General features: G+C 47.3%; 64 non-coding genes across 64 annotated transcripts; all 64 read left to right on the forward strand.

Moving 5' to 3' along the window:
• Window positions 1–633: 633 nt before the first annotated feature.
• TRNAM-CAU (transfer RNA methionine (anticodon CAU)) lies at window positions 634–706 on the forward strand. Its single transcript has one exon. It is a non-coding gene; the product is annotated as a tRNA-Met (tRNA).
• A 400-nt stretch (window positions 707–1,106) lies between these two features.
• TRNAM-CAU (transfer RNA methionine (anticodon CAU)) lies at window positions 1,107–1,179 on the forward strand. The gene has a single exon. It is a non-coding gene; the product is annotated as a tRNA-Met (tRNA).
• A 163-nt stretch (window positions 1,180–1,342) lies between these two features.
• On the forward strand, window positions 1,343–1,415 carry TRNAM-CAU (transfer RNA methionine (anticodon CAU)). Its single transcript has one exon. It is a non-coding gene; the product is annotated as a tRNA-Met (tRNA).
• Window positions 1,416–1,816: 401 nt separating this feature from the next.
• Window positions 1,817–1,889, forward strand: TRNAM-CAU (transfer RNA methionine (anticodon CAU)). The gene has a single exon. It is a non-coding gene; the product is annotated as a tRNA-Met (tRNA).
• A 164-nt stretch (window positions 1,890–2,053) lies between these two features.
• On the forward strand, window positions 2,054–2,126 carry TRNAM-CAU (transfer RNA methionine (anticodon CAU)). The gene has a single exon. It is a non-coding gene; the product is annotated as a tRNA-Met (tRNA).
• Window positions 2,127–2,290: 164 nt separating this feature from the next.
• TRNAM-CAU (transfer RNA methionine (anticodon CAU)) lies at window positions 2,291–2,363 on the forward strand. Its single transcript has one exon. It is a non-coding gene; the product is annotated as a tRNA-Met (tRNA).
• Window positions 2,364–2,527: 164 nt separating this feature from the next.
• On the forward strand, window positions 2,528–2,600 carry TRNAM-CAU (transfer RNA methionine (anticodon CAU)). The gene has a single exon. It is a non-coding gene; the product is annotated as a tRNA-Met (tRNA).
• A 401-nt stretch (window positions 2,601–3,001) lies between these two features.
• On the forward strand, window positions 3,002–3,074 carry TRNAM-CAU (transfer RNA methionine (anticodon CAU)). The gene has a single exon. It is a non-coding gene; the product is annotated as a tRNA-Met (tRNA).
• Window positions 3,075–3,238: 164 nt separating this feature from the next.
• TRNAM-CAU (transfer RNA methionine (anticodon CAU)) lies at window positions 3,239–3,311 on the forward strand. Its single transcript has one exon. It is a non-coding gene; the product is annotated as a tRNA-Met (tRNA).
• A 400-nt stretch (window positions 3,312–3,711) lies between these two features.
• Window positions 3,712–3,784, forward strand: TRNAM-CAU (transfer RNA methionine (anticodon CAU)). The gene has a single exon. It is a non-coding gene; the product is annotated as a tRNA-Met (tRNA).
• A 164-nt stretch (window positions 3,785–3,948) lies between these two features.
• On the forward strand, window positions 3,949–4,021 carry TRNAM-CAU (transfer RNA methionine (anticodon CAU)). The gene has a single exon. It is a non-coding gene; the product is annotated as a tRNA-Met (tRNA).
• Window positions 4,022–4,659: 638 nt separating this feature from the next.
• TRNAM-CAU (transfer RNA methionine (anticodon CAU)) lies at window positions 4,660–4,732 on the forward strand. The gene has a single exon. It is a non-coding gene; the product is annotated as a tRNA-Met (tRNA).
• A 164-nt stretch (window positions 4,733–4,896) lies between these two features.
• On the forward strand, window positions 4,897–4,969 carry TRNAM-CAU (transfer RNA methionine (anticodon CAU)). Its single transcript has one exon. It is a non-coding gene; the product is annotated as a tRNA-Met (tRNA).
• Window positions 4,970–6,078: 1,109 nt separating this feature from the next.
• Window positions 6,079–6,151, forward strand: TRNAM-CAU (transfer RNA methionine (anticodon CAU)). The gene has a single exon. It is a non-coding gene; the product is annotated as a tRNA-Met (tRNA).
• Window positions 6,152–6,551: 400 nt separating this feature from the next.
• Window positions 6,552–6,624, forward strand: TRNAM-CAU (transfer RNA methionine (anticodon CAU)). The gene has a single exon. It is a non-coding gene; the product is annotated as a tRNA-Met (tRNA).
• A 163-nt stretch (window positions 6,625–6,787) lies between these two features.
• On the forward strand, window positions 6,788–6,860 carry TRNAM-CAU (transfer RNA methionine (anticodon CAU)). Its single transcript has one exon. It is a non-coding gene; the product is annotated as a tRNA-Met (tRNA).
• A 401-nt stretch (window positions 6,861–7,261) lies between these two features.
• On the forward strand, window positions 7,262–7,334 carry TRNAM-CAU (transfer RNA methionine (anticodon CAU)). Its single transcript has one exon. It is a non-coding gene; the product is annotated as a tRNA-Met (tRNA).
• A 164-nt stretch (window positions 7,335–7,498) lies between these two features.
• Window positions 7,499–7,571, forward strand: TRNAM-CAU (transfer RNA methionine (anticodon CAU)). The gene has a single exon. It is a non-coding gene; the product is annotated as a tRNA-Met (tRNA).
• A 164-nt stretch (window positions 7,572–7,735) lies between these two features.
• TRNAM-CAU (transfer RNA methionine (anticodon CAU)) lies at window positions 7,736–7,808 on the forward strand. Its single transcript has one exon. It is a non-coding gene; the product is annotated as a tRNA-Met (tRNA).
• A 164-nt stretch (window positions 7,809–7,972) lies between these two features.
• On the forward strand, window positions 7,973–8,045 carry TRNAM-CAU (transfer RNA methionine (anticodon CAU)). Its single transcript has one exon. It is a non-coding gene; the product is annotated as a tRNA-Met (tRNA).
• Window positions 8,046–8,446: 401 nt separating this feature from the next.
• Window positions 8,447–8,519, forward strand: TRNAM-CAU (transfer RNA methionine (anticodon CAU)). The gene has a single exon. It is a non-coding gene; the product is annotated as a tRNA-Met (tRNA).
• A 164-nt stretch (window positions 8,520–8,683) lies between these two features.
• TRNAM-CAU (transfer RNA methionine (anticodon CAU)) lies at window positions 8,684–8,756 on the forward strand. The gene has a single exon. It is a non-coding gene; the product is annotated as a tRNA-Met (tRNA).
• A 400-nt stretch (window positions 8,757–9,156) lies between these two features.
• Window positions 9,157–9,229, forward strand: TRNAM-CAU (transfer RNA methionine (anticodon CAU)). Its single transcript has one exon. It is a non-coding gene; the product is annotated as a tRNA-Met (tRNA).
• Window positions 9,230–9,393: 164 nt separating this feature from the next.
• TRNAM-CAU (transfer RNA methionine (anticodon CAU)) lies at window positions 9,394–9,466 on the forward strand. Its single transcript has one exon. It is a non-coding gene; the product is annotated as a tRNA-Met (tRNA).
• Window positions 9,467–9,867: 401 nt separating this feature from the next.
• Window positions 9,868–9,940, forward strand: TRNAM-CAU (transfer RNA methionine (anticodon CAU)). Its single transcript has one exon. It is a non-coding gene; the product is annotated as a tRNA-Met (tRNA).
• A 164-nt stretch (window positions 9,941–10,104) lies between these two features.
• Window positions 10,105–10,177, forward strand: TRNAM-CAU (transfer RNA methionine (anticodon CAU)). Its single transcript has one exon. It is a non-coding gene; the product is annotated as a tRNA-Met (tRNA).
• A 400-nt stretch (window positions 10,178–10,577) lies between these two features.
• Window positions 10,578–10,650, forward strand: TRNAM-CAU (transfer RNA methionine (anticodon CAU)). The gene has a single exon. It is a non-coding gene; the product is annotated as a tRNA-Met (tRNA).
• A 164-nt stretch (window positions 10,651–10,814) lies between these two features.
• Window positions 10,815–10,887, forward strand: TRNAM-CAU (transfer RNA methionine (anticodon CAU)). The gene has a single exon. It is a non-coding gene; the product is annotated as a tRNA-Met (tRNA).
• Window positions 10,888–11,523: 636 nt separating this feature from the next.
• TRNAM-CAU (transfer RNA methionine (anticodon CAU)) lies at window positions 11,524–11,596 on the forward strand. The gene has a single exon. It is a non-coding gene; the product is annotated as a tRNA-Met (tRNA).
• A 164-nt stretch (window positions 11,597–11,760) lies between these two features.
• TRNAM-CAU (transfer RNA methionine (anticodon CAU)) lies at window positions 11,761–11,833 on the forward strand. Its single transcript has one exon. It is a non-coding gene; the product is annotated as a tRNA-Met (tRNA).
• A 396-nt stretch (window positions 11,834–12,229) lies between these two features.
• On the forward strand, window positions 12,230–12,302 carry TRNAM-CAU (transfer RNA methionine (anticodon CAU)). Its single transcript has one exon. It is a non-coding gene; the product is annotated as a tRNA-Met (tRNA).
• Window positions 12,303–12,703: 401 nt separating this feature from the next.
• TRNAM-CAU (transfer RNA methionine (anticodon CAU)) lies at window positions 12,704–12,776 on the forward strand. Its single transcript has one exon. It is a non-coding gene; the product is annotated as a tRNA-Met (tRNA).
• A 164-nt stretch (window positions 12,777–12,940) lies between these two features.
• On the forward strand, window positions 12,941–13,013 carry TRNAM-CAU (transfer RNA methionine (anticodon CAU)). Its single transcript has one exon. It is a non-coding gene; the product is annotated as a tRNA-Met (tRNA).
• Window positions 13,014–13,177: 164 nt separating this feature from the next.
• TRNAM-CAU (transfer RNA methionine (anticodon CAU)) lies at window positions 13,178–13,250 on the forward strand. The gene has a single exon. It is a non-coding gene; the product is annotated as a tRNA-Met (tRNA).
• A 164-nt stretch (window positions 13,251–13,414) lies between these two features.
• Window positions 13,415–13,487, forward strand: TRNAM-CAU (transfer RNA methionine (anticodon CAU)). Its single transcript has one exon. It is a non-coding gene; the product is annotated as a tRNA-Met (tRNA).
• Window positions 13,488–13,651: 164 nt separating this feature from the next.
• TRNAM-CAU (transfer RNA methionine (anticodon CAU)) lies at window positions 13,652–13,724 on the forward strand. The gene has a single exon. It is a non-coding gene; the product is annotated as a tRNA-Met (tRNA).
• Window positions 13,725–13,888: 164 nt separating this feature from the next.
• Window positions 13,889–13,961, forward strand: TRNAM-CAU (transfer RNA methionine (anticodon CAU)). The gene has a single exon. It is a non-coding gene; the product is annotated as a tRNA-Met (tRNA).
• Window positions 13,962–14,362: 401 nt separating this feature from the next.
• TRNAM-CAU (transfer RNA methionine (anticodon CAU)) lies at window positions 14,363–14,435 on the forward strand. The gene has a single exon. It is a non-coding gene; the product is annotated as a tRNA-Met (tRNA).
• A 164-nt stretch (window positions 14,436–14,599) lies between these two features.
• TRNAM-CAU (transfer RNA methionine (anticodon CAU)) lies at window positions 14,600–14,672 on the forward strand. Its single transcript has one exon. It is a non-coding gene; the product is annotated as a tRNA-Met (tRNA).
• Window positions 14,673–15,073: 401 nt separating this feature from the next.
• On the forward strand, window positions 15,074–15,146 carry TRNAM-CAU (transfer RNA methionine (anticodon CAU)). The gene has a single exon. It is a non-coding gene; the product is annotated as a tRNA-Met (tRNA).
• A 164-nt stretch (window positions 15,147–15,310) lies between these two features.
• On the forward strand, window positions 15,311–15,383 carry TRNAM-CAU (transfer RNA methionine (anticodon CAU)). The gene has a single exon. It is a non-coding gene; the product is annotated as a tRNA-Met (tRNA).
• Window positions 15,384–15,547: 164 nt separating this feature from the next.
• TRNAM-CAU (transfer RNA methionine (anticodon CAU)) lies at window positions 15,548–15,620 on the forward strand. The gene has a single exon. It is a non-coding gene; the product is annotated as a tRNA-Met (tRNA).
• Window positions 15,621–15,784: 164 nt separating this feature from the next.
• Window positions 15,785–15,857, forward strand: TRNAM-CAU (transfer RNA methionine (anticodon CAU)). The gene has a single exon. It is a non-coding gene; the product is annotated as a tRNA-Met (tRNA).
• A 401-nt stretch (window positions 15,858–16,258) lies between these two features.
• On the forward strand, window positions 16,259–16,331 carry TRNAM-CAU (transfer RNA methionine (anticodon CAU)). The gene has a single exon. It is a non-coding gene; the product is annotated as a tRNA-Met (tRNA).
• A 636-nt stretch (window positions 16,332–16,967) lies between these two features.
• On the forward strand, window positions 16,968–17,040 carry TRNAM-CAU (transfer RNA methionine (anticodon CAU)). Its single transcript has one exon. It is a non-coding gene; the product is annotated as a tRNA-Met (tRNA).
• Window positions 17,041–17,204: 164 nt separating this feature from the next.
• TRNAM-CAU (transfer RNA methionine (anticodon CAU)) lies at window positions 17,205–17,277 on the forward strand. Its single transcript has one exon. It is a non-coding gene; the product is annotated as a tRNA-Met (tRNA).
• Window positions 17,278–17,441: 164 nt separating this feature from the next.
• TRNAM-CAU (transfer RNA methionine (anticodon CAU)) lies at window positions 17,442–17,514 on the forward strand. The gene has a single exon. It is a non-coding gene; the product is annotated as a tRNA-Met (tRNA).
• Window positions 17,515–17,914: 400 nt separating this feature from the next.
• TRNAM-CAU (transfer RNA methionine (anticodon CAU)) lies at window positions 17,915–17,987 on the forward strand. The gene has a single exon. It is a non-coding gene; the product is annotated as a tRNA-Met (tRNA).
• Window positions 17,988–18,861: 874 nt separating this feature from the next.
• TRNAM-CAU (transfer RNA methionine (anticodon CAU)) lies at window positions 18,862–18,934 on the forward strand. The gene has a single exon. It is a non-coding gene; the product is annotated as a tRNA-Met (tRNA).
• A 163-nt stretch (window positions 18,935–19,097) lies between these two features.
• On the forward strand, window positions 19,098–19,170 carry TRNAM-CAU (transfer RNA methionine (anticodon CAU)). Its single transcript has one exon. It is a non-coding gene; the product is annotated as a tRNA-Met (tRNA).
• A 400-nt stretch (window positions 19,171–19,570) lies between these two features.
• TRNAM-CAU (transfer RNA methionine (anticodon CAU)) lies at window positions 19,571–19,643 on the forward strand. Its single transcript has one exon. It is a non-coding gene; the product is annotated as a tRNA-Met (tRNA).
• Window positions 19,644–19,807: 164 nt separating this feature from the next.
• TRNAM-CAU (transfer RNA methionine (anticodon CAU)) lies at window positions 19,808–19,880 on the forward strand. Its single transcript has one exon. It is a non-coding gene; the product is annotated as a tRNA-Met (tRNA).
• A 164-nt stretch (window positions 19,881–20,044) lies between these two features.
• TRNAM-CAU (transfer RNA methionine (anticodon CAU)) lies at window positions 20,045–20,117 on the forward strand. Its single transcript has one exon. It is a non-coding gene; the product is annotated as a tRNA-Met (tRNA).
• A 638-nt stretch (window positions 20,118–20,755) lies between these two features.
• On the forward strand, window positions 20,756–20,828 carry TRNAM-CAU (transfer RNA methionine (anticodon CAU)). The gene has a single exon. It is a non-coding gene; the product is annotated as a tRNA-Met (tRNA).
• Window positions 20,829–20,992: 164 nt separating this feature from the next.
• TRNAM-CAU (transfer RNA methionine (anticodon CAU)) lies at window positions 20,993–21,065 on the forward strand. The gene has a single exon. It is a non-coding gene; the product is annotated as a tRNA-Met (tRNA).
• A 396-nt stretch (window positions 21,066–21,461) lies between these two features.
• On the forward strand, window positions 21,462–21,534 carry TRNAM-CAU (transfer RNA methionine (anticodon CAU)). The gene has a single exon. It is a non-coding gene; the product is annotated as a tRNA-Met (tRNA).
• A 164-nt stretch (window positions 21,535–21,698) lies between these two features.
• On the forward strand, window positions 21,699–21,771 carry TRNAM-CAU (transfer RNA methionine (anticodon CAU)). Its single transcript has one exon. It is a non-coding gene; the product is annotated as a tRNA-Met (tRNA).
• A 161-nt stretch (window positions 21,772–21,932) lies between these two features.
• Window positions 21,933–22,005, forward strand: TRNAM-CAU (transfer RNA methionine (anticodon CAU)). The gene has a single exon. It is a non-coding gene; the product is annotated as a tRNA-Met (tRNA).
• Window positions 22,006–22,169: 164 nt separating this feature from the next.
• Window positions 22,170–22,242, forward strand: TRNAM-CAU (transfer RNA methionine (anticodon CAU)). The gene has a single exon. It is a non-coding gene; the product is annotated as a tRNA-Met (tRNA).
• A 1,108-nt stretch (window positions 22,243–23,350) lies between these two features.
• TRNAM-CAU (transfer RNA methionine (anticodon CAU)) lies at window positions 23,351–23,423 on the forward strand. Its single transcript has one exon. It is a non-coding gene; the product is annotated as a tRNA-Met (tRNA).
• Window positions 23,424–23,821: 398 nt separating this feature from the next.
• TRNAM-CAU (transfer RNA methionine (anticodon CAU)) lies at window positions 23,822–23,894 on the forward strand. The gene has a single exon. It is a non-coding gene; the product is annotated as a tRNA-Met (tRNA).
• Window positions 23,895–24,767: 873 nt separating this feature from the next.
• On the forward strand, window positions 24,768–24,840 carry TRNAM-CAU (transfer RNA methionine (anticodon CAU)). Its single transcript has one exon. It is a non-coding gene; the product is annotated as a tRNA-Met (tRNA).
• Window positions 24,841–25,240: 400 nt separating this feature from the next.
• TRNAM-CAU (transfer RNA methionine (anticodon CAU)) lies at window positions 25,241–25,313 on the forward strand. Its single transcript has one exon. It is a non-coding gene; the product is annotated as a tRNA-Met (tRNA).
• A 164-nt stretch (window positions 25,314–25,477) lies between these two features.
• TRNAI-AAU (transfer RNA isoleucine (anticodon AAU)) lies at window positions 25,478–25,550 on the forward strand. Its single transcript has one exon. It is a non-coding gene; the product is annotated as a tRNA-Ile (tRNA).
• The last annotated feature ends 452 nt before the right edge of the window (window positions 25,551–26,002 follow it).

A 26,002-nucleotide genomic window follows, 5' to 3' on the forward strand; every position in this document is an offset into this window, starting at 1 on the left:
CGGTGAAGATTTTTTGTTTGCCTATGAGAGTTTAATTAGGTTGTGAGGGGTGCGCTGTCCTGAGCAGTAATGAATGACTGTTGCGGAGTTTTCTTACTTTTTCGACCTTTAACATGTGGGAACTAGTGATACCGGTTCTGTTTCCCAGTGACCCCTGTCCGCCTCGGTAGCGATTAGGCAGCGCGTCAGTCTCATAATCTGAAGGTCGTGAGTTCAATCCTCACCCGGGGCAAAGGCGGTGCAGCTTTTTTGTTTGCTTATGAGAGTTTATTTAGGTCGTGAGAGGTGCGCTGTCTGGAGCAGTAACGAATGACTGTTGCTGAGTTTTCCTAGTTTTTCAACCTTTCACTTGGGGGAACTATTGATACCGGTTGTGTTTCCCAGTGACACCTGTCCGCCTCGGAAGCGCAGTAGGCAGCGCGTCAGTCTCATAATCTGAAGGTCGTGAGTTCAATCCACACCCAGGGTAAAGGCGGTACAGATTTTGTGTTTGCTTATGAGAGTGTAATTAGGTCGTGAGGGGTGCGCTGTCTGGAGCAGTAATAAATGACTGTTGCTCGGTTTTCTTACTGTTTCAATTTTTAACTTGTGGGAACTATTGATACCGGTTGTGTTTCCCAGTTACCCCTGTCCGCCTCGGTAGCGCAGTAGGCAGCGCGTCAGTCTCATAATCTGAAGGTCGTGAGTTCAATCCTCACCCGGGGCAAAGGCGCTGAAGTTTTTTGTTTGCTTATAAGAGTTTAAATAGGTCGTGAGGGGTGCGCTGTCTGGAGCAGTAATGAATGACTGCTGCTGAGTTTTCTTACTTTTTCGACCTTTAACTTGTGGGAACAATTGATACCGGTTGTGTTTCCCAGTGTCACCTGTCCGCCTCGGTAGTGCAGTAGGCAGCGCGTCAGTCTCATAATCTGAAGGTCGTGAGTTCAATCCTAAGGCGGGCCAATGTCGATGCAGTTTTTTTGTTTGCTTATGAGAGTTTAATTAGGTCGTGAGGGGTGCGCTGTCTGGAACAGTAATGAATGACTGTTGCTGAATTTTCTTATTTTTTCGACCTTTAATTTGTGGAAACGAATGATACCGGTTGCGTTTCGCAGTGACCCCTGTCAGCCTCGGTAGCGCAGTAGTCAGCGCGTCAGTCTCATAATCTGAAGGCCGTGAGTTCCATCCTCACCCGGGGCAAAGGCGGTGCAGATGTTTTGTTTGCTTATGAGAGTTTAATTAGGTCGTGAGGGGTGCACTGTCTGGAGCAGTAATGAATGACTGTTGCCCAGTTTTCTTAGTTTTTCGACCTTTATATGTGGAAACGAATGATACCGGTTGCGTTTCCCAGTGACCCCTGTCCGCCTCGGTAGCGCAGTAGGCAGCGCGTCAGTCTCATAATTTGAAGGTCGTGAGTTCAATCCTCACCCGGGGCAAAGGCGGTGCCGATTTTTTGTTTGCTTATGAGAGTTTATTTAGTTCGTGAGAGGTGCGCTGTCTGGAGCAGTATTGAATGACTGTTGCTGAGTTTTCCTACTTTTTCAACCTTTAACTTGGGGGAACTATTGATACTGGTTGTGTTTCCCAGTGACCCCTGTCCACCTCGGTAGCGCAGTAGGCAGCGCGTCAGTCTCATAATTTGAAGGTCGTGAGTGCAATCCTCACCCGGGGCAAAGGCGGTACAGATTTTGTGTTTGCTTATGAGAGTTCAATTAGGTCGTGAGGGGTGCGCTGTCTGGAGCAGTAATGAATGACTGCTGCTGAGTTTTCTTACTTTTTCAATTTTTAACTTGTGGGAACTATTGATACTGGTTGTGTTTCCCAATGACACCTGTCCGCCTCGGTAGCGCAGTAGGCAGCGCGTCAGTCTCATAATTTGAAGGTCGTGAGTTCAATCCTCACCCGGGGCAAAGGCGGTGCCGATTTTTTGTTTGCTTATGAGAGTTTATTTAGTTCGTGAGAGGTGCGCTGTCTGGAGCAGTAATGAATGACTGCTGCTGAGTTTTCTTACTTTTTCAATTTTTAACTTGTGGGAACTATTGATACCGGTTGCGTTTCCCAGTGACCCCTGTCCGCCTCGGTAGCGCAGTAGGCAGCGCGTCAGTCTCATAATTTGAAGGTCGTGAGTTCAATCCTCACCCGGGGCAAAGGCGGTACAGATTTTGTGTTTGCTTATGAGAGTTTAATTAGGTCGTGAGGGGTGCGCTGTCTGGAGCAGTAATGAATGACTGCTGCTGAGTTTTCTTACTTTTTCAATTTTTAACTTGTGGGAACTATTGATACCGGTTGCGTTTCCCAGTGACCCCTGTCCGCCTCGGTAGCGCAGTAGGCAGCGCGTCAGTCTCATAATTTGAAGGTCGTGAGTTCAATCCTCACCCGGGGCAAAGGCGGTACAGATTTTGTGTTTGCTTATGAGAGTTTAATTAGGTCGTGAGGGGTGCGCTGTCTGGAGCAGTAATGAATGACTGCTGCTGAGTTTTCTTACTTTTTCAATTTTTAACTTGTGGGAACTATTGATACTGGTTGTGTTTCCCAATGACACCTGTCCGCCTCGGTAGCGCAGTAGGCAGCGCGTCAGTCTCATAATTTGAAGGTCGTGAGTTCAATCCTCACCCGGGGCAAAGGCGGTGCCGATTTTTTGTTTGCTTATGAGAGTTTATTTAGTTCGTGAGAGGTGCGCTGTCTGGAGCAGTAATGAATGACTGCTGCTGAGTTTTCTTACTTTTTCAATTTTTAACTTGTGGGAACTATTGATACTGGTTGTGTTTCCCAGTGACCCCTGTCCGCATCTGTAGCGCAGTAGGCAGCGCGTCAGTCTCATAATTTGAAGGTCGTGAGTTCAATCCTCACCCGGGGCAAAGGCGGTACAGATTTTGTGTTTGCTTATGAGAGTTTAATTAGGTCGTGAGGGGTGCGCTGTCTGGAGCAGTAATGAATGACTGCTGCTGAGTTTTCTTACTTTTTCAATTTTTAACTTGTGGGAACTATTGATACCGGTTGCGTTTCCCAGTGACCCCTGTCCGCCTCGGTAGCGCAGTAGGCAGCGCGTCAGTCTCATAATTTGAAGGTCGTGAGTTCAATCCTCACCCGGGGCAAAGGCGGTGCCGATTTTTTGTTTGCTTATGAGAGTTTATTTAGTTCGTGAGAGGTGCGCTGTCTGGAGCAGTATTGAATGACTGTTGCTGAGTTTTCCTACTTTTTCAACCTTTAACTTGGGGGAACTATTGATACTGGTTGTGTTTCCCAGTGACCCCTGTCCGCCTCGGTAGCGCAGTAGGCAGCGCGTCAGTCTCATAATTTGAAGGTCGTGAGTTCAATCCTCACCCGGGGCAAAGGCGGTGCCAATTTTTTGTTTGCTTATGAGAGTTTATTTAGTTCGTGAGAGGTGCGCTGTCTGGAGCAGTATTGAATGACTGTTGCTGAGTTTTCCTACTTTTTCGACCTTTAACTTGCGGGAACTATTGATACCGGTTGTGTTTCCCAGTGTCACCTGTCCGCCTCGGTAGTGCAGTAGGCAGCGTGTCAGTCTCATAATCTGAAGGTCGTGAGTTCAATCCTCACCCGGGGGAAAGGTGGTGCAGATATTTGTTTGCTCATAAGAGTTTAATTAGGTCGTGAGGGGTGCACTGTCTGGAGCAGTAATGAATGACTGTTGCTGAGTTTTCTTACTTTTTCAATTTTTAACTTGTGGGAACTATTGATACTGGTTGTGTTTCCCAATGACACCTGTCCGCCTCGGTAGCGCAGTAGGCAGCGCGTCAGGCTCATAATCTGAAGGTCGTGAGTTCAATCCTCACCCGGGCCAAAGGCGGTGCCGTTTTTTTGTTTGCTTATGAGAGTTTAATTAGGTCTTGAGGGGTGCGCTGTCTGGAGCAGTAATAAATGACTGTTGCTGAGTTTTCTTACTTTTTCGACCTTTAACTTGAGGGAACTATTGATACCGGTTGTGTTTCCCAGTGACACCTGTCCGCCTCGGTAGCGCAGTAGGCAGCGCGTCAGTCTCATAATCTGAAGGTCGTGAGTGCAATCCTCACCCGGGGCAAAGGCGGTGTAGTTGTTTTGTTTGCTTATGAGAGTTTATATAGGTCGTAAAGGATGCACTGTCTGGAGCAGTAGTGAATGACTGTTGCCGAGTTTTCTTACTTTTTCGACCTTTAACTTGAGGGAACTATTGATACCGGTTGTGTTTCCCAGTGACACCTGTCCGCATCTGTAGCGCAGTAGACAGCGCGTCAGTCTCATAATTTGAAGGTCGTGAGTTCAATCCTCACCCGGGGCAAAGGCGGTACAGATTTTGTGTTTGCTTATGAGAGTTTAATTAGGTCGTGAGGGGTGCGCTGTCTGGAGCAGTAATGAATGACTGCTGCTGAGTTTTCTTACTTTTTCAATTTTTAACTTGTGGGAACTATTGATACCGGTTGCGTTTCCCAGTGACCCCTGTCCGCCTCGGTAGTGCAGTAGGCAGCGTGTCAGTCTCATAATCTGAAGATCGTGAGTGCAATCCTCACCCGGGGCAAAGGCGGTGTAGTTGTTTTGTTTGCTTATGAGAGTTTAATTAGGTCGTGAGGAGTGCGCTGTCAGGAGCAGTAATGAATGACAGTTGCTCGGTTTTCTTATTTTTTCAACCTTTAATTTGTGGGAACTAATGATACCGGTTGCGTTTCCCAGTGACCCCTGTCCGCCTCGGTAGCGCAGTAGGCAGCGCGTCAGTCTCATATTCTGAAGGTCGTGAGTTCAATCCTCACCCGGGGCAAAGGCGGTGAAGTTTTTTTGTTTGTTTATGAGAGTTTATATAGGTCGTGAAGGATGCGCTGTGTGGAGCAGTAGTGAATGACTGTTGCCGAGTTTTCTTACTTTTTCGACCTTTAACTTGAGGGAACTATTGATACCGGTTGTGTTTCCCAGTGACACCTGTCCGCCTCGGTAGCGCAGTAGGCAGCGCGTCAGTCTCATAATCTGAAGGTTGTGAGTTCAATTCTCACCCGGGCCAAAGCGGTGCAGTTTTTTGTTTGCTCATGAGAATTTAATTAGGTCGTGAGGGGTGCGCTGTCTGGAGCAGTAATAAATTATTTTTGCTCGGTTTTCTTACTGTTTCAATTTTTACCTTGTGGAAACTATTGATACCGGTTGTGTTTCCCAGTGACCCCTGTCCGCCTCAGTAGCGCAGTAGGCAGCGCGTCAGTCTCATAATCTGAAGGTCGTGAGTTTCATCCTCACCCGGGGCAAAGGCGGTGTAGTTGTTTTGTTTGCTTATGAGAGTTTAATTAGGTCGTGAAGGGTGCGCTGTCTGGAGCAGTAATGAATGACTGTTGCTGAGTTTTTTCATTTTTTTGACCTTTAACTTGTGGGAACTATTGATACCGGCTGTGTTTCCCAGTGACACTAGTCCGCCTCGGTAGCGCAGTAGGCGGCGCTTCAGTCTCATAATCTGAAGGTCGTGAGTTCAATCAACACCCGGGGCAAAGGCGGTGAAGATTTTTTGTTTGCCTATGAGAGTTTAATTAGGTTGTGAGGGGTGCGCTGTCCTGAGCAGTAATGAATGACTGTTGCGGAGTTTTCTTACTTTTTCGACCTTTAACATGTGGGAACTAGTGATACCGGTTCTGTTTCCCAGTGACCCCTGTCCGCCTCGGTAGCGATTAGGCAGCGCGTCAGTCTCATAATCTGAAGGTCGTGAGTTCAATCCTCACCCGGGGCAAAGGCGGTGCAGCTTTTTTGTTTGCTTATGAGAGTTTATTTAGGTCGTGAGAGGTGCGCTGTCTGGAGCAGTAACGAATGACTGTTGCTGAGTTTTCCTAGTTTTTCAACCTTTCACTTGGGGGAACTATTGATACCGGTTGTGTTTCCCAGTGACACCTGTCCGCCTCGGAAGCGCAGTAGGCAGCGCGTCAGTCTCATAATCTGAAGGTCGTGAGTTCAATCCACACCCAGGGTAAAGGCGGTACAGATTTTGTGTTTGCTTATGAGAGTGTAATTAGGTCGTGAGGGGTGCGCTGTCTGGAGCAGTAATAAATGACTGTTGCTCGGTTTTCTTACTGTTTCAATTTTTAACTTGTGGGAACTATTGATACCGGTTGTGTTTCCCAGTTACCCCTGTCCGCCTCGGTAGCGCAGTAGGCAGCGCGTCAGTCTCATAATCTGAAGGTCGTGAGTTCAATCCTCACCCGGGGCAAAGGCGCTGAAGTTTTTTGTTTGCTTATAAGAGTTTAAATAGGTCGTGAGGGGTGCGCTGTCTGGAGCAGTAATGAATGACTGCTGCTGAGTTTTCTTACTTTTTCGACCTTTAACTTGTGGGAACAATTGATACCGGTTGTGTTTCCCAGTGTCACCTGTCCGCCTCGGTAGTGCAGTAGGCAGCGCGTCAGTCTCATAATCTGAAGGTCGTGAGTTCAATCCTAAGGCGGGCCAATGTCGATGCAGTTTTTTTGTTTGCTTATGAGAGTTTAATTAGGTCGTGAGGGGTGCGCTGTCTGGAACAGTAATGAATGACTGTTGCTGAATTTTCTTATTTTTTCGACCTTTAATTTGTGGAAACGAATGATACCGGTTGCGTTTCGCAGTGACCCCTGTCAGCCTCGGTAGCGCAGTAGTCAGCGCGTCAGTCTCATAATCTGAAGGCCGTGAGTTCCATCCTCACCCGGGGCAAAGGCGGTGCAGATGTTTTGTTTGCTTATGAGAGTTTAATTAGGTCGTGAGGGGTGCACTGTCTGGAGCAGTAATGAATGACTGTTGCCCAGTTTTCTTAGTTTTTCGACCTTTATATGTGGAAACGAATGATACCGGTTGCGTTTCCCAGTGACCCCTGTCCGCCTCGGTAGCGCAGTAGGCAGCGCGTCAGTCTCATAATTTGAAGGTCGTGAGTTCAATCCTCACCCGGGGCAAAGGCGGTGCCGATTTTTTGTTTGCTTATGAGAGTTTATTTAGTTCGTGAGAGGTGCGCTGTCTGGAGCAGTATTGAATGACTGTTGCTGAGTTTTCCTACTTTTTCAACCTTTAACTTGGGGGAACTATTGATACTGGTTGTGTTTCCCAGTGACCCCTGTCCACCTCGGTAGCGCAGTAGGCAGCGCGTCAGTCTCATAATTTGAAGGTCGTGAGTGCAATCCTCACCCGGGGCAAAGGCGGTACAGATTTTGTGTTTGCTTATGAGAGTTCAATTAGGTCGTGAGGGGTGCGCTGTCTGGAGCAGTAATGAATGACTGCTGCTGAGTTTTCTTACTTTTTCAATTTTTAACTTGTGGGAACTATTGATACTGGTTGTGTTTCCCAATGACACCTGTCCGCCTCGGTAGCGCAGTAGGCAGCGCGTCAGTCTCATAATTTGAAGGTCGTGAGTTCAATCCTCACCCGGGGCAAAGGCGGTGCCGATTTTTTGTTTGCTTATGAGAGTTTATTTAGTTCGTGAGAGGTGCGCTGTCTGGAGCAGTAATGAATGACTGCTGCTGAGTTTTCTTACTTTTTCAATTTTTAACTTGTGGGAACTATTGATACCGGTTGCGTTTCCCAGTGACCCCTGTCCGCCTCGGTAGCGCAGTAGGCAGCGCGTCAGTCTCATAATTTGAAGGTCGTGAGTTCAATCCTCACCCGGGGCAAAGGCGGTACAGATTTTGTGTTTGCTTATGAGAGTTTAATTAGGTCGTGAGGGGTGCGCTGTCTGGAGCAGTAATGAATGACTGCTGCTGAGTTTTCTTACTTTTTCAATATTTAACTTGTGGGAACTATTGATACCGGTTGCGTTTCCCAGTGACCCCTGTCCGCCTCGGTAGCGCAGTAGGCAGCGCGTCAGTCTCATAATTTGAAGGTCGTGAGTTCAATCCTCACCCGGGGCAAAGGCGGTACAGATTTTGTGTTTGCTTATGAGAGTTTAATTAGGTCGTGAGGGGTGCGCTGTCTGGAGCAGTAATGAATGACTGCTGCTGAGTTTTCTTACTTTTTCAATTTTTAACTTGTGGGAACTATTGATACTGGTTGTGTTTCCCAATGACACCTGTCCGCCTCGGTAGCGCAGTAGGCAGCGCGTCAGTCTCATAATTTGAAGGTCGTGAGTTCAATCCTCACCCGGGGCAAAGGCGGTGCCGATTTTTTGTTTGCTTATGAGAGTTTATTTAGTTCGTGAGAGGTGCGCTGTCTGGAGCAGTAATGAATGACTGCTGCTGAGTTTTCTTACTTTTTCAATTTTTAACTTGTGGGAACTATTGATACTGGTTGTGTTTCCCAGTGACCCCTGTCCGCATCTGTAGCGCAGTAGGCAGCGCGTCAGTCTCATAATTTGAAGGTCGTGAGTTCAATCCTCACCCGGGGCAAAGGCGGTACAGATTTTGTGTTTGCTTATGAGAGTTTAATTAGGTCGTGAGGGGTGCGCTGTCTGGAGCAGTAATGAATGACTGCTGCTGAGTTTTCTTACTTTTTCAATTTTTAACTTGTGGGAACTATTGATACCGGTTGCGTTTCCCAGTGACCCCTGTCCGCCTCGGTAGCGCAGTAGGCAGCGCGTCAGTCTCATAATTTGAAGGTCGTGAGTTCAATCCTCACCCGGGGCAAAGGCGGTGCCGATTTTTTGTTTGCTTATGAGAGTTTATTTAGTTCGTGAGAGGTGCGCTGTCTGGAGCAGTATTGAATGACTGTTGCTGAGTTTTCCTACTTTTTCAACCTTTAACTTGGGGGAACTATTGATACTGGTTGTGTTTCCCAGTGACCCCTGTCCGCCTCGGTAGCGCAGTAGGCAGCGCGTCAGTCTCATAATTTGAAGGTCGTGAGTTCAATCCTCACCCGGGGCAAAGGCGGTGCCAATTTTTTGTTTGCTTATGAGAGTTTATTTAGTTCGTGAGAGGTGCGCTGTCTGGAGCAGTATTGAATGACTGTTGCTGAGTTTTCCTACTTTTTCGACCTTTAACTTGCGGGAACTATTGATACCGGTTGTGTTTCCCAGTGTCACCTGTCCGCCTCGGTAGTGCAGTAGGCAGCGTGTCAGTCTCATAATCTGAAGGTCGTGAGTTCAATCCTCACCCGGGGGAAAGGTGGTGCAGATATTTGTTTGCTCATAAGAGTTTAATTAGGTCGTGAGGGGTGCACTGTCTGGAGCAGTAATGAATGACTGTTGCTGAGTTTTCTTACTTTTTCAATTTTTAACTTGTGGGAACTATTGATACTGGTTGTGTTTCCCAATGACACCTGTCCGCCTCGGTAGCGCAGTAGGCAGCGCGTCAGGCTCATAATCTGAAGGTCGTGAGTTCAATCCTCACCCGGGCCAAAGGCGGTGCCGTTTTTTTGTTTGCTTATGAGAGTTTAATTAGGTCTTGAGGGGTGCGCTGTCTGGAGCAGTAATAAATGACTGTTGCTGAGTTTTCTTACTTTTTCGACCTTTAACTTGAGGGAACTATTGATACCGGTTGTGTTTCCCAGTGACACCTGTCCGCCTCGGTAGCGCAGTAGGCAGCGCGTCAGTCTCATAATCTGAAGGTCGTGAGTGCAATCCTCACCCGGGGCAAAGGCGGTGTAGTTGTTTTGTTTGCTTATGAGAGTTTATATAGGTCGTAAAGGATGCACTGTCTGGAGCAGTAGTGAATGACTGTTGCCGAGTTTTCTTACTTTTTCGACCTTTAACTTGAGGGAACTATTGATACCGGTTGTGTTTCCCAGTGACACCTGTCCGCATCTGTAGCGCAGTAGGCAGCGCGTCAGTCTCATAATTTGAAGGTCGTGAGTTCAATCCTCACCCGGGGCAAAGGCGGTACAGATTTTGTGTTTGCTTATGAGAGTTTAATTAGGTCGTGAGGGGTGCGCTGTCTGGAGCAGTAATGAATGACTGCTGCTGAGTTTTCTTACTTTTTCAATTTTTAACTTGTGGGAACTATTGATACCGGTTGCGTTTCCCAGTGACCCCTGTCCGCCTCGGTAGCGCAGTAGGCAGCGCGTCAGTCTCATAATTTGAAGGTCGTGAGTTCAATCCTCACCCGGGGCAAAGGCGGTGTCGATTTTTTGTTTGCTTATGAGAGTTTATTTAGTTCGTGAGAGGTGCGCTGTCTGGAGCAGTATTGAATGACTGTTGCTGAGTTTTCCTACTTTTTCAACCTTTAACTTGGGGGAACTATTGATACTGGTTGTGTTTCCCAGTGACCCCTGTCCGCCTCGGTAGCGCAGTAGGCAGCGCGTCAGTCTCATAATTTGAAGGTCGTGAGTTCAATCCTCACCCGGGGCAAAGGCGGTGCCAATTTTTTGTTTGCTTATGAGAGTTTATTTAGTTCGTGAGAGGTGCGCTGTCTGGAGCAGTATTGAATGACTGTTGCTGAGTTTTCCTACTTTTTCGACCTTTAACTTGCGGGAACTATTGATACCGGTTGTGTTTCCCAGTGTCACCTGTCCGCCTCGGTAGTGCAGTAGGCAGCGTGTCAGTCTCATAATCTGAAGGTCGTGAGTTCAATCCTCACCCGGGGGAAAGGTGGTGCAGATATTTGTTTGCTTATAAGAGTTTAATTAGGTCGTGAGGGGTGCACTGTCTGGAGCAGTAATGAATGACTGTTGCTGAGTTTTCTTACTTTTTCAATTTTTAACTTGTGGGAACTATTGATACTGGTTGTGTTTCCCAATGACACCTGTCCGCCTCGGTAGCGCAGTAGGCAGCGCGTCAGGCTCATAATCTGAAGGTCGTGAGTTCAATCCTCACCCGGGCCAAAGGCGGTGCCGTTTTTTTGTTTGCTTATGAGAGTTTAATTAGGTCTTGAGGGGTGCGCTGTCTGGAGCAGTAATAAATGACTGTTGCTGAGTTTTCTTACTTTTTCGACCTTTAACTTGAGGGAACTATTGATACCTGTTGTGTTTCCCAGTGACACCTGTCCGCCTCGGTAGCGCAGTAGGCAGCGCGTCAGTCTCATAATCTGAAGGTCGTGAGTGCAATCCTCACCCGGGGCAAAGGCGGTGTAGTTGTTTTGTTTGCTTATGAGAGTTTATATAGGTCGTAAAGGATGCACTGTCTGGAGCAGTAGTGAATGACTGTTGCCGAGTTTTCTTACTTTTTCGACCTTTAACTTGAGGGAACTATTGATACCGGTTGTGTTTCCCAGTGACACCTGTCCGCCTCGGTAGCGCAGTAGGCAGCGCGTCAGTCTCATAATTTGAAGGTCGTGAGTTCAATTCTCACCCGGGCCAAAGCGGTGCAGTTTTTTGTTTGCTTATGAGAATTTAATTAGGTCGTGAGGGGTGCGCTGTCTGGAGCAGTAATAAATTATTTTTGCTCGGTTTTCTTACTGTTTCAATTTTTAACTTGTGGAAACTATTGATACCGGTTGTGTTTCCCAGTGACCCCTGTCCGCCTCGGTAGCGCAGTAGGCAGCGCGTCAGTCTCATAATCTGAAGGTCGTGAGTTCAATCCCAACCGGGGTAAAGGCGGTGCAGTTTTGTTGTTTGCTTATGATAGTTTAATTAGGTCGTGAGGGGTGCGCTGTTTGGAGCAGTAATGATTGACTGTTGCTGAGTTTTCCTAATTTTTTCGACCTTTAATTTGTGGAAACGAATGATACCGGTTGCGTTTCGCAGTGACCCCTGTCAGCCTCAGTAGCGCAGTAGGCAGCGCGTCAGTCTCATAATCTGAAGGTCGTGAGTTCAATCCTCACCCGGGGCAAAGGCGGTGAAGTTTTTTTGTTTGTTTATGAGAGTTTATATAGGTCGTCAAGGATGCGCTGTCTGGAGCAGTAGTGAATGACTGTTGCCGAGTTTTCTTACTTTTTCGACCTTTAACTTGAGGCAACTATTGATACCGGTTGTGTTTCCCAGTGACACCTGTCCGCCTCGGTAGCGCAGTAGGCAGCGCGTCAGTCTCATAATCTGAAGGTCGTGAGTTCAATTCTCACCCGGGCCAAAGCGGTGCAGTTTTTTGTTTGCTTATGAGAATTTATTAGGTCGTGAGGGGTGCGCTGTCTGGAGCAGTAATAAATGATTTTTGCTCGGTTTTCTTACTGTTTCAATTTTTAAATTGTGGAAAATATTGATACCGGTTGTGTTTCCCAGTGACCCCTGTCCGCCTCGGTAGCGCAGTAGGCAGCGCGTCAGTCTCATAATCTGAAGGTCGTGAGTTCAATCCCAACCGGGGTAAAGGCGGTGCAGTTTTGTTGTTTGCTTATGATAGTTTAATTAGGTTGTGAGGGGTGCGCTGTCTGGAGCAGTAATGATTGACTGTTGCTGAGTTTTCTTAGTTTTTCGAACTTTATATGTGGAAACGAATGATACCGGTTGCGTTTCCCAGTGACCCCTGTCCGCCTCGGTAGCGCAGTAGGCAGCGCGTCAGTCTCATAATTTGAAGGTCGTGAGTTCAATCCTCACCCGGGGCAAAGGCGGTGCCGATTTTTTGTTTGCTTATGAGAGTTTATTTAGTTCGTGAGAGGTGCGCTGTCTGGAGCAGTATTGAATGACTGTTGCTGAGTTTTCCTACTTTTTCAACCTTTAACTTGGGGGAACTATTGATACTGGTTGTGTTTCCCAGTGACCCCTGTCCACCTCGGTAGCGCAGTAGGCAGCGCGTCAGTCTCATAATTTGAATGTCGTGAGTGCAATCCTCACCCGGGGCAAAGGCGGTACAGATTTTGTGTTTGCTTATGAGAGTTTAATTAGGTCGTGAGGGGTGCGCTGTCTGGAGCAGTAATGAATGACTGCTGCTGAGTTTTCTTACTTTTTCAATTTTTAACTTGTGGGAACTATTGATACTGGTTGTGTTTCCCAATGACACCTGTCCGCCTCGGTAGCGCAGTAGGCAGCGCGTCAGTCTCATAATTTGAAGGTCGTGAGTTCAATCCTCACCCGGGGCAAAGGCGGTGCCGATTTTTTGTTTGCTTATGAGAGTTTATTTAGTTCGTGAGAGGTGCGCTGTCTGGAGCAGTAATGAATGACTGCTGCTGAGTTTTCTTACTTTTTCAATTTTTAACTTGTGGGAACTATTGATACCGGTTGCGTTTCCCAGTGACCCCTGTCCGCCTCGGTAGCGCAGTAGGCAGCGCGTCAGTCTCATAATTTGAAGGTCGTGAGTTCAATCCTCACCCGGGGCAAAGGCGGTGCTGATTTTTTGTTTGCTTATGAGAGTTTATTTAGTTCGTGAGAGGTGCGCTGTCTGGAGCAGTATTGAATGACTGTTGCTGAGTTTTCCTACTTTTTCAATTTTTAACTTGTGGGAACTATTGATACTGGTTGTGTTTCCCAATGACACCTGTCCGCCTCGGTAGCGCAGTAGGCAGCGCGTCAGTCTCATAATTTGAAGGTCGTGAGTTCAATCCTCACCCGGGGCAAAGGCGGTGCCGATTTTTTGTTTGCTTATGAGAGTTTATTTAGTTCGTGAGAGGTGCGCTGTCTGGAGCAGTAATGAATGACTGCTGCTGAGTTTTCTTACTTTTTCAATTTTCAACTTGTGGGAACTATTGATACTGGTTGTGTTTCCCAGTGACCCCTGTCCGCCTCGGTAGCGCAGTAGGCAGCGCGTCAGTCTCATAATTTGAAGGTCGTGAGTTCAATCCTCACCCGGGGCAAAGGCGGTACAGATTTTGTGTTTGCTTATGAGAGTTTAATTAGGTCGTGAGGGGTGCGCTGTCTGGAGCAGTAATGAATGACTGCTGCTGAGTTTTCTTACTTTTTCAATTTTTAACTTGTGGGAACTATTGATACCGGTTGCGTTTCCCAGTGACCCCTGTCCGCCTCGGTAGCGCAGTAGGCAGCGCGTCAGTCTCATAATTTGAAGGTCGTGAGTTCAATCCTCACCCGGGGCAAAGGCGGTACAGATTTTGTGTTTGCTTATGAGAGTTTAATTAGGTCGTGAGGGGTGCGCTGTCTGGAGCAGTAATGAATGACTGCTGCTGAGTTTTCTTACTTTTTCAATTTTTAACTTGTGGGAACTATTGATACTGGTTGTGTTTCCCAATGACACCTGTCCGCCTCGGTAGCGCAGTAGGCAGCGCGTCAGTCTCATAATTTGAAGGTCGTGAGTTCAATCCTCACCCGGGGCAAAGGCGGTGCCGATTTTTTGTTTGCTTATGAGAGTTTATTTAGTTCGTGAGAGGTGCGCTGTCTGGAGCAGTAATGAATGACTGCTGCTGAGTTTTCTTACTTTTTCAATTTTTAACTTGTGGGAACTATTGATACTGGTTGTGTTTCCCAGTGACCCCTGTCCGCCTCTGTAGCGCAGTAGGCAGCGCGTCAGTCTCATAATTTGAAGGTCGTGAGTTCAATCCTCACCCGGGGCAAAGGCGGTACAGATTTTGTGTTTGCTTATGAGAGTTTAATTAGGTCGTGAGGGGTGCGCTGTCTGGAGCAGTAATGAATGACTGCTGCTGAGTTTTCTTACTTTTTCAATTTTTAACTTGTGGGAACTATTGATACCGGTTGCGTTTCCCAGTGACCCCTGTCCGCCTCGGTAGCGCAGTAGGCAGCGCGTCAGTCTCATAATTTGAAGGTCGTGAGTTCAATCCTCACCCGGGGCAAAGGCGGTGCCGATTTTTTGTTTGCTTATGAGAGTTTATTTAGTTCGTGAGAGGTGCGCTGTCTGGAGCAGTATTGAATGACTGTTGCTGAGTTTTCCTACTTTTTCAACCTTTAACTTGGGGGAACTATTGATACTGGTTGTGTTTCCCAGTGACCCCTGTCCGCCTCGGTAGCGCAGTAGGCAGCGCGTCAGTCTCATAATTTGAAGGTCGTGAGTTCAATCCTCACCCGGGGCAAAGGCGGTGCCATTTTTTTGTTTGCTTATGAGAGTTTATTTAGTTCGTGAGAGGTGCGCTGTCTGGAGCAGTATTGAATGACTGTTGCTGAGTTTTCCTACTTTTTCGACCTTTAACTTGCGGGAACTATTGATACTGGTTGTGTTTCCCAGTGACCCCTGTCCGCCTCTGTAGCGCAGTAGGCAGCGCGTCAGTCTCATAATTTGAAGGTCGTGAGTTCAATCCTCACCCGGGGCAAAGGCGGTACAGATTTTGTGTTTGCTTATGAGAGTTTAATTAGGTCGTGAGGGGTGCGCTGTCTGGAGCAGTAATGAATGACTGCTGCTGAGTTTTCTTACTTTTTCAATTTTTAACTTGTGGGAACTATTGATACTGGTTGTGTTTCCCAATGACACCTGTCCGCCTCGGTAGCGCAGTAGGCAGCGCGTCAGTCTCATAATTTGAAGGTCGTGAGTTCAATCCTCACCCGGGGCAAAGGCGGTGCCGATTTTTTGTTTGCTTATGAGAGTTTATTTAGTTCGTGAGAGGTGCGCTGTCTGGAGCAGTAATGAATGTCTGCTGCTGAGTTTTCTTACTTTTTCAATTTTTAACTTGTGGGAACTATTGATACCGGTTGCGTTTCCCAGTGACCCCTGTCCGCCTCGGTAGCGCAGTAGGCAGCGCGTCAGTCTCATAATTTGAAGGTCGTGAGTTCAATCCTCACCCGGGGCAAAGGCGGTACAGATTTTGTGTTTGCTTATGAGAGTTTAATTAGGTCGTGAGGGGTGCGCTGTCTGGAGCAGTAATGAATGACTGCTGCTGAGTTTTCTTACTTTTTCAATTTTTAACTTGTGGGAACTATTGATACCGGTTGCGTTTCCCAGTGACCCCTGTCCGCCTCGGTAGCGCAGTAGGCAGCGCGTCAGTCTCATAATTTGAAGGTCGTGAGTTCAATCCTCACCCGGGGCAAAGGCGGTGCCGATTTTTTGTTTGCTTATGAGAGTTTATTTAGTTCGTGAGAGGTGCGCTGTCTGGAGCAGTATTGAATGACTGTTGCTGAGTTTTCCTACTTTTTCAATTTTTAACTTGTGGGAACTATTGATACTGGTTGTGTTTCCCAATGACACCTGTCCGCCTCGGTAGCGCAGTAGGCAGCGCGTCAGTCTCATAATTTGAAGGTCGTGAGTTCAATCCTCACCCGGGGCAAAGGCGGTGTAGTTGTTTTGTTTGCTTATGAGAGTTTAATTAGGTCGTGAAGGGTGCGCTGTCTGGAGCAGTAATGAATGACTGTTGCTGAGTTTTTTTATTTTTTTGACCTTTAACTTGTGGGAACTATTGATACCGGTTGTGTTTCCCAGTGACACTAGTCCTCCTCGGTAGCGCAGTAGGCGGCGCTTCAGTCTCATAATCTGAAGGTCGTGAGTTCAATCAACACCCGGGGCAAAGGCGGTGAAGATTTTTTGTTTGCCTATGAGAGTTTAATTAGGTCGTGAGGGGTGCGCTGTCTGGAACAGTAATGAATGACTGTTGCTGAATTTTCTTATTTTTTCGACCTTTCATTTGTGGAAACGAATGATACCAGTTGCGTTTCCTATTGACCCCTGTCCGCCTCGGTAGCGCAGTAGGCAGCACGTCAGTCTCATAATCTGAAGGTCGTGAGTTCAATCCTCACCCGGGGCAAAGGCGGTGCAGATGTTTTGTTTGCTTATGAGAGTTTAATTAGGTCGTGAGGGGTGCACTGTCTGGAGCAGTAATGAATGACTGTTGCCCAGTTTTCTTATTTTTTCGACCTTTAACTTGAGGGAACTATTGATACCGGTTGTGTTTCCCAGTGACACCTGTCCGCCTCGGTAGCGCAGTAGGCAGCGCGTCCGTCTCATAATCTGAAGGTCGTGAGTTCGATCCTCACCCGGAAGAAAGGTGGCGCAGATATTTGTTTGCTTATAAGAGTTTAATTAGGTCTTGAGGGGTGCGCTGTCTGGAGCAGTAATGAATGACTGTTGCTGAGTTTTCTTACTTTTTCGACCTTTAACTTGAGGGAACTATTGATACCGGTTGTGTTTCCCAGTGACACCTGTCCGCCTCGGTAGCGCAGTAGGCAGCGCGTCAGTCTCATAATCTGAAGATCGTGAGTTCAATTCTCACCCAGGCCAAAGGCGGTGCAGTTTTTTGTTTGCTTATGAGAGTTTATTTAGGTCGTGAGGAGTGCGCTGTCAGGAGCAGTAATGAATGACAGTTGCTCAGTTTTCTTATTTTTTCAACCTTTAATTTGTGGGAACTAATGATACCGGTTGCGTTTCCCAGTGACCCCAGTCTGCCTCGGTAGCGCAGTAGGCAGCGCGTCAGTCTCATAATCTGAAGGTCGTGAGTTCAATCCCCACCCGGGGTAAAGGCGGTGCAGTTTTGTTGTTTGCTTATGAGAGTTTAATTAGGTCGTGAGGGGTGCGCTGTCTGGAGCAGTAATGATTGACTGTTGCTGAGTTTTCTTACTTTTTCAACCTTTAACTTGTGGGAACTATTGATACCGGTTGTGTTTCCCAGTCACACCTGTCCGCCTCGGTAGTGCAGTAGGCAGCGCGTCAGTCTCATAATCTGAAGGTCGTGAGTTCAATCCTCACCCGGGGCAAAGGCGGTGCAGATTTTTTGTTTGCTCATGAGAGTTTAATTAGGTCGGGAGGGGTGCACTGTCTGGAGCAGTAATGAATGACTGTTGCCCAGTTTTCTTATTTTTTCGACCTTTAAGTTGTGGAAACGAATAATACCGGTTGCGTTTCGCAGTGACTCCTGTCAGCCTCGGTAGCGCAGTAGGCAGCGCGTCAGTCTCATAATCTGAAGGTCGTGAGTTCCATCCTCACCCGGGGCAAAGGCGGTGTAGTTGTTTTGTTTGGTTATGAGAGTTTAATTAGGTCGTGAAGGGTGCGCTGTCTGGAGCAGTAATGAATGACTGTTGCTGAGTTTTTTTATTTTTTCGACCTTTAACTTGTGGGAACTATTGATAGCGGTTGTGTTTCCGAGTGACACCAGTCCGCCTCGGTAGCGCAGTAGGCGGCGCTTTAGTCTCATAATCTGAAGATCGTGAGTTCAATCCACACCCGGGCAAAGGCGGTGAAGATTTTTTGTTTGCCTATGAGAGTTTAATTAGGTTGTGAGGGGTGCGCTGTCCTGAGCAGTAATGAATGACTGTTGCGGAGTTTTCTTACTTTTTCGACCTTTAACATGTGGGAACTATTGATACCGGTTGTGTTTCCCTGTGACGCCTGTTCGCCTCGGTAGCGCAGTAGGCAGCGCGTCAGTCTCATAATCTGAAGGTCGTGAGTTCAATCCTCACCCGGGGCAAAGGTGGTGCAGATGTTTTGCTTGCTTATGAGAGTGTAATTAGGTCGTGAGGGGTGCACTGTCTGGAGCAGTAATGAATGACTGTTGCTGAGTTTTCTTACTTTTTCGACCTTTAACTTGTGGGAACTATTGATACCGGTTGTGTTTCCCAGTGACACCTGTCCGCCTCGATAGTGCAGTAGGCAGCGCGCAAGTCTAATAATCTGAAGGTCGTGAGTTCAATCCTCACCCGGGGCAAAGGTGGTGCGGATGTTTTGTTTGCTTATGAGTGTTTAATTAGGTCGTGAGGGGTGCGCTGTCTGAAGCAGTAATGAATGACTGTTGCTGAATTTTCTTACATTTTCGACCTTTAACTTGTGGGAACTATTGATACCTGTTGTGTTTTCCAGTGACACCTGTCCGCCTCGGTAGCGCAGTAGGCAGCGCGTCAGGCTCATGATCTGAAGGTCGAGAGTTCAATCCTCACCCGGGCCAAAGGCGGTGCAGTTTTTTGTTTGCTTATGAGAGTTTAATTAGGTCTTGAGGGGTGCGCTGTCTGGAGCAGTAATGAATGACTGTTGCTTAGTTTTCTTACTTTTTCGACCTTTAACTTGAGGGAACAATTGATACCGGTTGTGTTTCCCAGTGAAGCCTGTCCGCCTCGGTAGCGCAGAAGGCAGCGCGTCAGTCTCATAATCTGAAGGTCGTGAGTTTCATCCTCACCCGGGGCAAAGGCGGTGTAGTTGTTTTGTTTGCTTATGAGAGTTTAATTAGGTCGTGAGGAGTGCGCTGTCAGGAGCAGTAATGAATGACAGTTGCTCGGTTTTCTTATTTTTTCAACCTTTAATTTGTGGGAACTAATGATACCGGTTGCGTTTCCCAGTGACCCCAGTCTGCCTCGGTAGCGCAGTAGGCAGCGCGTCAGTCTCATATTCTGAAGGTCGTGAGTTCAATCCTCACCCGGGGCAAAGGCGGTGAAGCTTTTTTTTTGTTTATGAGAGTTTAATTAGGTCGTGAAGGATGCGCTGTCTGGAGCAGTAGTGAATGACTGTTGCCGAGTTTTCTTACTTTTTCGACCTTTAACTTGAGGGAACTATTGATACCGGTTGTGTTTCCCAGTGACACCTGTCCGCCTCGGTAGCGCAGTAGGCAGCGCGTCAGTCTCATAATCTGAAGGTCGTGAGTTCAATTCTCACCCGGGCCAAAGGCGGTGCAGTTTTTTGTTTGCTTATGAGAGTTTAATTAGGTCGTGAGGAGTGCGCTGTCAGGAGCAGTAATGAACGACAGTTGCTCGGTTTTCTTAATCTCTCAATTTTTAACTTGTGGGAACTATTGATACCGGTTGTGTTTCCCAGAGACACCTGTCAGCCTCGGAAGCGCAGTAGGCAGCGCGTCAGTCTCATAATCTGAAGGTCGTGAGTTCAATACACACCCAGGGTAAAGGCGGTACACATTTTTTGTTTGCTTATGAGAGTTTAATTAGGTCGTGAGGGGTGCGCTGTCTGGAGCAGTAATAAATGACTGTTGCTCGGTTTTCTTACTGTTTCAATTTTTAACTTGTGGAAACGAATGATACCAGTTGCGTTTCGCAGTGACCCCTGTCAGCCTCGGTAGCGCAGTAGGCAGCGCGTCAGTCTCATAATCTGAAGGTCGTGAGTTCAATCCCCACCCGGGGTAAAGGCGGTGCAGTTTTGTTGTTTGCTTATGAGAGTTGAATTAGGTCGTGAGGGGCGCGCTGTCTGGAGCAGTAATGATTGACTGTTGCTGAGTTTTCTTACTTTTTCGACCTTTAACTCGTGGGAACTATTGATACCGGTTGTGTTTCCCAGTCACACCTGTCCGCTTCGGTAGTGCAGTAGGCAGCGCGTCAGTCTCATAATCTGAAGGTCGTGAGTTCAATCCTCACCCGGGGCAAAGGCGGTGCAGATTTTTTGTTTGCTCATGAGAGTTTAATTAGGTCGGGAGGGGTGCACTGTCTGGAGCAGTAATGAATGACTGTTGCCCAGTTTTCTTATTTTTTCGACCTTTAATTTGTGGAAACGAATGATACCAGTTGCGTTTCGCAGTGACCCCTGTCAGCCTCGGTAGCGCAGTAGGCAGCGCGTCAGTCTCATAATCTGAAGGTCGTGAGTTCCATCCTCACCCGGGGCAAAGGCGGTGTAGTTGTTTTGTTTGCTTATGAGAGTTTAATTAGGTCGTGAAGGGTGCGCTGTCTGGAGCAGTAATGAATGACTGTTGCTGAGTTTTTTTATTTTTTTGACCTTTAACTTGTGGGAACTATTGATACCGGTTGTGTTTCCCAGTGACACCAGTCTGCCTCGGTAGCGCAGTAGGCGGCGCTTCGGTCTCATAATCTGAAGGTCGTGAGTTCAATCAACACCCGGGGCAAAGGCGGTGAAGATTTTTTGTTTGCCTAAGAGAGTTTAATTAGGTCGTGAGGGGTGCGCTGTCTGGAGCAGTAATAAATTATTTTTGCTCGGTTTTCTTACTGTTTCAATTTTTAACTTGTGGAAACTATTGATACCGGTTGTGTTTCCCAGTGACCCCTGTCCGCCTCGGTAGCGCAGTAGGCAGCGCGTCAGTCTCATAATCTGAAGGTCGTGAGTTCAATCCCAACCGGGGTAAAGGCGGTGCAGTTTTGTTGTTTGCTTATGATAGTTTAATTAGGTCGTGAGGGGTGCGCTGTTTGGAGCAGTAATGATTGACTGTTGCTGAGTTTTCCTAATTTTTTCGACCTTTAATTTGTGGAAACGAATGATACCGGTTGCGTTTCGCAGTGACCCCTGTCAGCCTCAGTAGCGCAGTAGGCAGCGCGTCAGTCTCATAATCTGAAGGTCGTGAGTTCAATCCTCACCCGGGGCAAAGGCGGTGAAGTTTTTTTGTTTGTTTATGAGAGTTTATATAGGTCGTCAAGGATGCGCTGTCTGGAGCAGTAGTGAATGACTGTTGCCGAGTTTTCTTACTTTTTCGACCTTTAACTTGAGGCAACTATTGATACCGGTTGTGTTTCCCAGTGACACCTGTCCGCCTCGGTAGCGCAGTAGGCAGCGCGTCAGTCTCATAATCTGAAGGTCGTGAGTTCAATTCTCACCCGGGCCAAAGCGGTGCATATTTGTTTGCTTATGAGAATTTATTAGGTCGTGAGGGGTGCGCTGTCTGGAGCAGTAATAAATGATTTTTGCTCGGTTTTCTTACTGTTTCAATTTTTAAATTGTGGAAAATATTGATACCGGTTGTGTTTCCCAGTGACCCCTGTCCGCCTCGGTAGCGCAGTAGGCAGCGCGTCAGTCTCATAATCTGAAGGTCGTGAGTTCAATCCCAACCGGGGTAAAGGCGGTGCAGTTTTGTTGTTTGCTTATGATAGTTTAATTAGGTCGTGAGGGGTGCGCTGTTTGGAGCAGTAATGATTGACTGTTGCTGAGTTTTCCTAATTTTTTCGACCTTTAATTTGTGGAAACGAATGATACCGGTTGCGTTTCGCAGTGACCCCTGTCAGCCTCAGTAGCGCAGTAGGCAGCGCGTCAGTCTCATAATCTGAAGGTCGTGAGTTCAATCCTCACCCGGGGCAAAGGCGGTGAAGTTTTTTTGTTTGTTTATGAGAGTTTATATAGGTCGTCAAGGATGCGCTGTCTGGAGCAGTAGTGAATGACTGTTGCCGAGTTTTCTTACTTTTTCGACCTTTAACTTGAGGCAACTATTGATACCGGTTGTGTTTCCCAGTGACACCTGTCCGCCTCGGTAGCGCAGTAGGCAGCGCGTCAGTCTCATAATCTGAAGGTCGTGAGTTCAATTCTCACCCGGGCCAAAGCGGTGCAGTTTTTTGTTTGCTTATGAGAATTTATTAGGTCGTGAGGGGTGCGCTGTCTGGAGCAGTAATAAATGATTTTTGCTCGGTTTTCTTACTGTTTCAATTTTTAAATTGTGGAAAATATTGATACCGGTTGTGTTTCCCAGTGACCCCTGTCCGCCTCAGTAGCGCAGTAGGCAGCGCGTCAGTCTCATAATCTGAAGGTCGTGAGTTCAATCCTCACCCGGGGCAAAGGCGGTGAAGTTTTTTTGTTTGTTTATGAGAGTTTATATAGGTCGTCAAGGATGCGCTGTCTGGAGCAGTAGTGAATGACTGTTGCCGAGTTTTCTTACTTTTTCGACCTTTAACTTGAGGCAACTATTGATACCGGTTGTGTTTCCCAGTGACACCTGTCCGCCTCGGTAGCGCAGTAGGCAGCGCGTCAGTCTCATAATCTGAAGGTCGTGAGTTCAATTCTCACCCGGGCCAAAGCGGTGCAGTTTTTTGTTTGCTTATGAGAATTTATTAGGTCGTGAGGGGTGTGCTGTCTGGAGCAGTAATAAATGATTTTTGCTCGGTTTTCTTACTGTTTCAATTTTTAAATTGTGGAAAATATTGATACCGGTTGTGTTTCCCAGTGACCCCTGTCCGCCTCAGTAGCGCAGTAGGCAGCGCGTCAGTCTCATAATCTGAAGGTCGTGAGTTTCATCCTCACCCGGGGCAAAGGCGGTGTAGTTGTTTTGTTTGCTTATGAGAGTTTAATTAGGTCGTGAAGGGTGCGCTGTCTGGAGCAGTAATGAATGACTGTTGCTGAGTTTTTTTATTTTTTTGACCTTTAACTTGTGGGAACTATTGATACCGGTTGTGTTTCCCAGTGACACTAGTCCTCCTCGGTAGCGCAGTAGGCGGCGCTTCAGTCTCATAATCTGAAGGTCGTGAGTTCAATCAACACCCGGGGCAAAGGCGGTGAAGATTTTTTGTTTGCCTATGAGAGTTTAATTAGGTTGTGAGGGGTGCGCTGTCCTGAGCAGTAATGAATGACTGTTGCGGAGTTTTCTTACTTTTTCGACCTTTAACATGTGGGAACTAGTGATACCGGTTCTGTTTCCCAGTGACCCCTGTCCGCCTCGGTAGCGATTAGGCAGCGCGTCAGTCTCATAATCTGAAGGTCGTGAGTTCAATCCTCACCCGGGGTAAAGGCGGTGCAGATTTTTTGTTTGCTTATGAGAGTTTATTTAGATCGTGAGAGGTGCGCTGTCTGGAGCAGTAATGAATGACTGTTGCTGAGTTTTCCTACTTTTTCAACCCTTCACTTGGGGGAACTATTGATACCGGTTGTGTTTCCCAGTGACACCTGTCCGCCTCGGAAGCGCAGTAGGCAGCGCGTCAGTCTCATAATCTGAAGGTCGTGAGTTCAATCCACACCCAGGGTAAAGGCGGTAGAGATTTTGTGTTTGCTTATGAGAGTGTAATTAGGTCGTGAGGGGTGCGCTGTCTGGAGCAGTAATGAATGACTGTTGCTCGGTTTTCTTACTGTTTCAATTTTTAACTTGTGGGAACTATTGATACCGGTTGTGTTTCCCAGTTACCCCTGTCCGCCTCGGTAGCGCAGTAGGCAGCGCGTCAGTCTCATAATCTGAAGGTCGTGAGTTCAATCCTCACCCGGGGCAAGGCGCTGAAGTTTTTTGTTTGCTTATGAGAGTTTAAATAGGTCGTGAGGGGTGCGCTGTCTGGAGCAGTAATGAATGACTGCTGCTGAGTTTTCTTACTTTTTCGACCTTTAACTTGTGGAAACTATTGATACCGGTTGTGTTTCCCAGTGTCACCTGTCCACCTCGGTAGTGCAGTAGGCAGCGCGTCAGCTCATAATCTGAAGGTCGTGAGTTCAATCCTAAGGCGGGCCAATGTCGATGCAGTTTTTTTGTTTGCTTATGAGAGTATAATTAGGTCGTGAGGGGTGCGCTGTCTGGAACAGTAATGAATGACTGTTGCTGAATTTTCTTATTTTTTCGACCTTTCATTTGTGGAAACGAATGATACCAGTTGCGTTTCCTAGTGACCCCTGTCCGCCTCGGTAGCGCAGTAGGCAGCACGTCAGTCTCATAATCTGAAGGTCGTGAGTTCAATCCTCACCCGGGGCAAAGGCGGTGCAGATGTTTTGTTTGCTTATGAGAGTTTAATTAGGTCGTGAGGGGTGCACTGTCTGGAGCAGTAATGAATGACTGTTGCCCAGTTTTCTTATTTTTTCGACCTTTAACTTGAGGGAACTATTGATACCGGTTGTGTTTCCCAGTGACACCTGTCCGCCTCGGTAGCGCAGTAGGCAGCGCGTCCGTCTCATAATCTGAAGGTCGTGAGTTCGATCCTCACCCGGAAGAAAGGTGGCGCAGATATTTGTTTGCTTATAAGAGTTTAATTAGGTCTTGAGGGGTGCGCTGTCTGGAGCAGTAATGAATGACTAATGCTGAGTTTTCTTACTTTTTCGACCTTTAACTTGAGGGAACTATTGATACCGGTTGTGTTTCCCAGTGACACCTGTCCGCCTCGGTAGCGCAGTAGGCAGCGCGTCAGTCTCATAATCTGAAGATCGTGAGTTCAATTCTCACCCAGGCCAAAGGCGGTGCAGTTTTTTGTTTGCTTATGAGAGTTTATTTAGGTCGTGAGGAGTGCGCTGTCAGGAGCAGTAATGAATGACAGTTGCTCAGTTTTCTTATTTTTTCAACCTTTAATTTGTGGGAACTAATGATACCGGTTGCGTTTCCCAGTGACCCCAGTCTGCCTCGGTAGCGCAGTAGGCAGCGCGTCAGTCTCATAATCTGAAGGTCGTGAGTTCAATCCCCACCCGTGGTAAAGGCGGTGCAGTTTTGTTGTTTGCTTATGAGAGTTTAATTAGGTCGTGAGGGGTGCGCTGTCTGGAGCAGTAATGATTGACTGTTGCTGAGTTTTCTTACTTTTTCAACCTTTAACTTGTGGGAACTATTGATACCGGTTGTGTTTCCCAGTCACACCTGTCCGCCTCGGTAGTGCAGTAGGCAGCGCGTCAGTCTCATAATCTGAAGGTCGTGAGTTCAATCCTCACCCGGGGCAAAGGCGGTGCAGATTTTTTGTTTGGTTATGAGAGTTTAATTAGGTCGTGAAGGGTGCGCTGTCTGGAGCAGTAATGAATGACTGTTGCTGAGTTTTTTTATTTTTTCGACCTTTAACTTGTGGGAACTATTGATAGCGGTTGTGTTTCCGAGTGACACCAGTCCGCCTCGGTAGCGCAGTAGGCGGCGCTTTAGTCTCATAATCTGAAGATCGTGAGTTCAATCCACACCCGGGCAAAGGCGGTGAAGATTTTTTGTTTGCCTATGAGAGTTTAATTAGGTTGTGAGGGGTGCGCTGTCCTGAGCAGTAATGAATGACTGTTGCGGAGTTTTCTTACTTTTTCGACCTTTAACATGTGGGAACTATTGATACCGGTTGTGTTTCCCTGTGACGCCTGTTCGCCTCGGTAGCGCAGTAGGCAGCGCGTCAGTCTCATAATCTGAAGGTCGTGAGTTCAATCCTCACCCGGGGCAAAGGTGGTGCAGATGTTTTGCTTGCTTATGAGAGTGTAATTAGGTCGTGAGGGGTGCACTGTCTGGAGCAGTAATGAATGACTGTTGCTGAGTTTTCTTACTTTTTCGACCTTTAACTTGTGGGAACTATTGATACCGGTTGTGTTTCCCAGTGACACCTGTCCGCCTCGATAGTGCAGTAGGCAGCGCGTAAGTCTAATAATCTGAAGGTCGTGAGTTCAATCCTCACCCGGGGCAAAGGTGGTGCGGATGTTTTGTTTGCTTATGAGTGTTTAATTAGGTCGTGAGGGGTGCGCTGTCTGAAGCAGTAATGAATGACTGTTGCTGAATTTTCTTACATTTTCGACCTTTAACTTGTGGGAACTATTGATACCTGTTGTGTTTTCCAGTGACACCTGTCCGCCTCGGTAGCGCAGTAGGCAGCGCGTCAGGCTCATGATCTGAAGGTCGAGAGTTCAATCCTCACCCGGGCCAAAGGCGGTGCAGTTTTTTGTTTGCTTATGAGAGTTTAATTAGGTCTTGAGGGGTGCGCTGTCTGGAGCAGTAATGAATGACTGTTGCTTAGTTTTCTTACTTTTTCGACCTTTAACTTGAGGGAACAATTGATACCGGTTGTGTTTCCCAGTGAAGCCTGTCCGCCTCGGTAGCGCAGAAGGCAGCGCGTCAGTCTCATAATCTGAAGGTCGTGA

This window comes from Rhipicephalus microplus, chromosome 3 (assembly GCF_043290135.1).
Source record: "Rhipicephalus microplus isolate Deutch F79 chromosome 3, USDA_Rmic, whole genome shotgun sequence".
Lineage (NCBI taxonomy): Eukaryota > Metazoa > Arthropoda > Arachnida > Ixodida > Ixodidae > Rhipicephalus > Rhipicephalus microplus.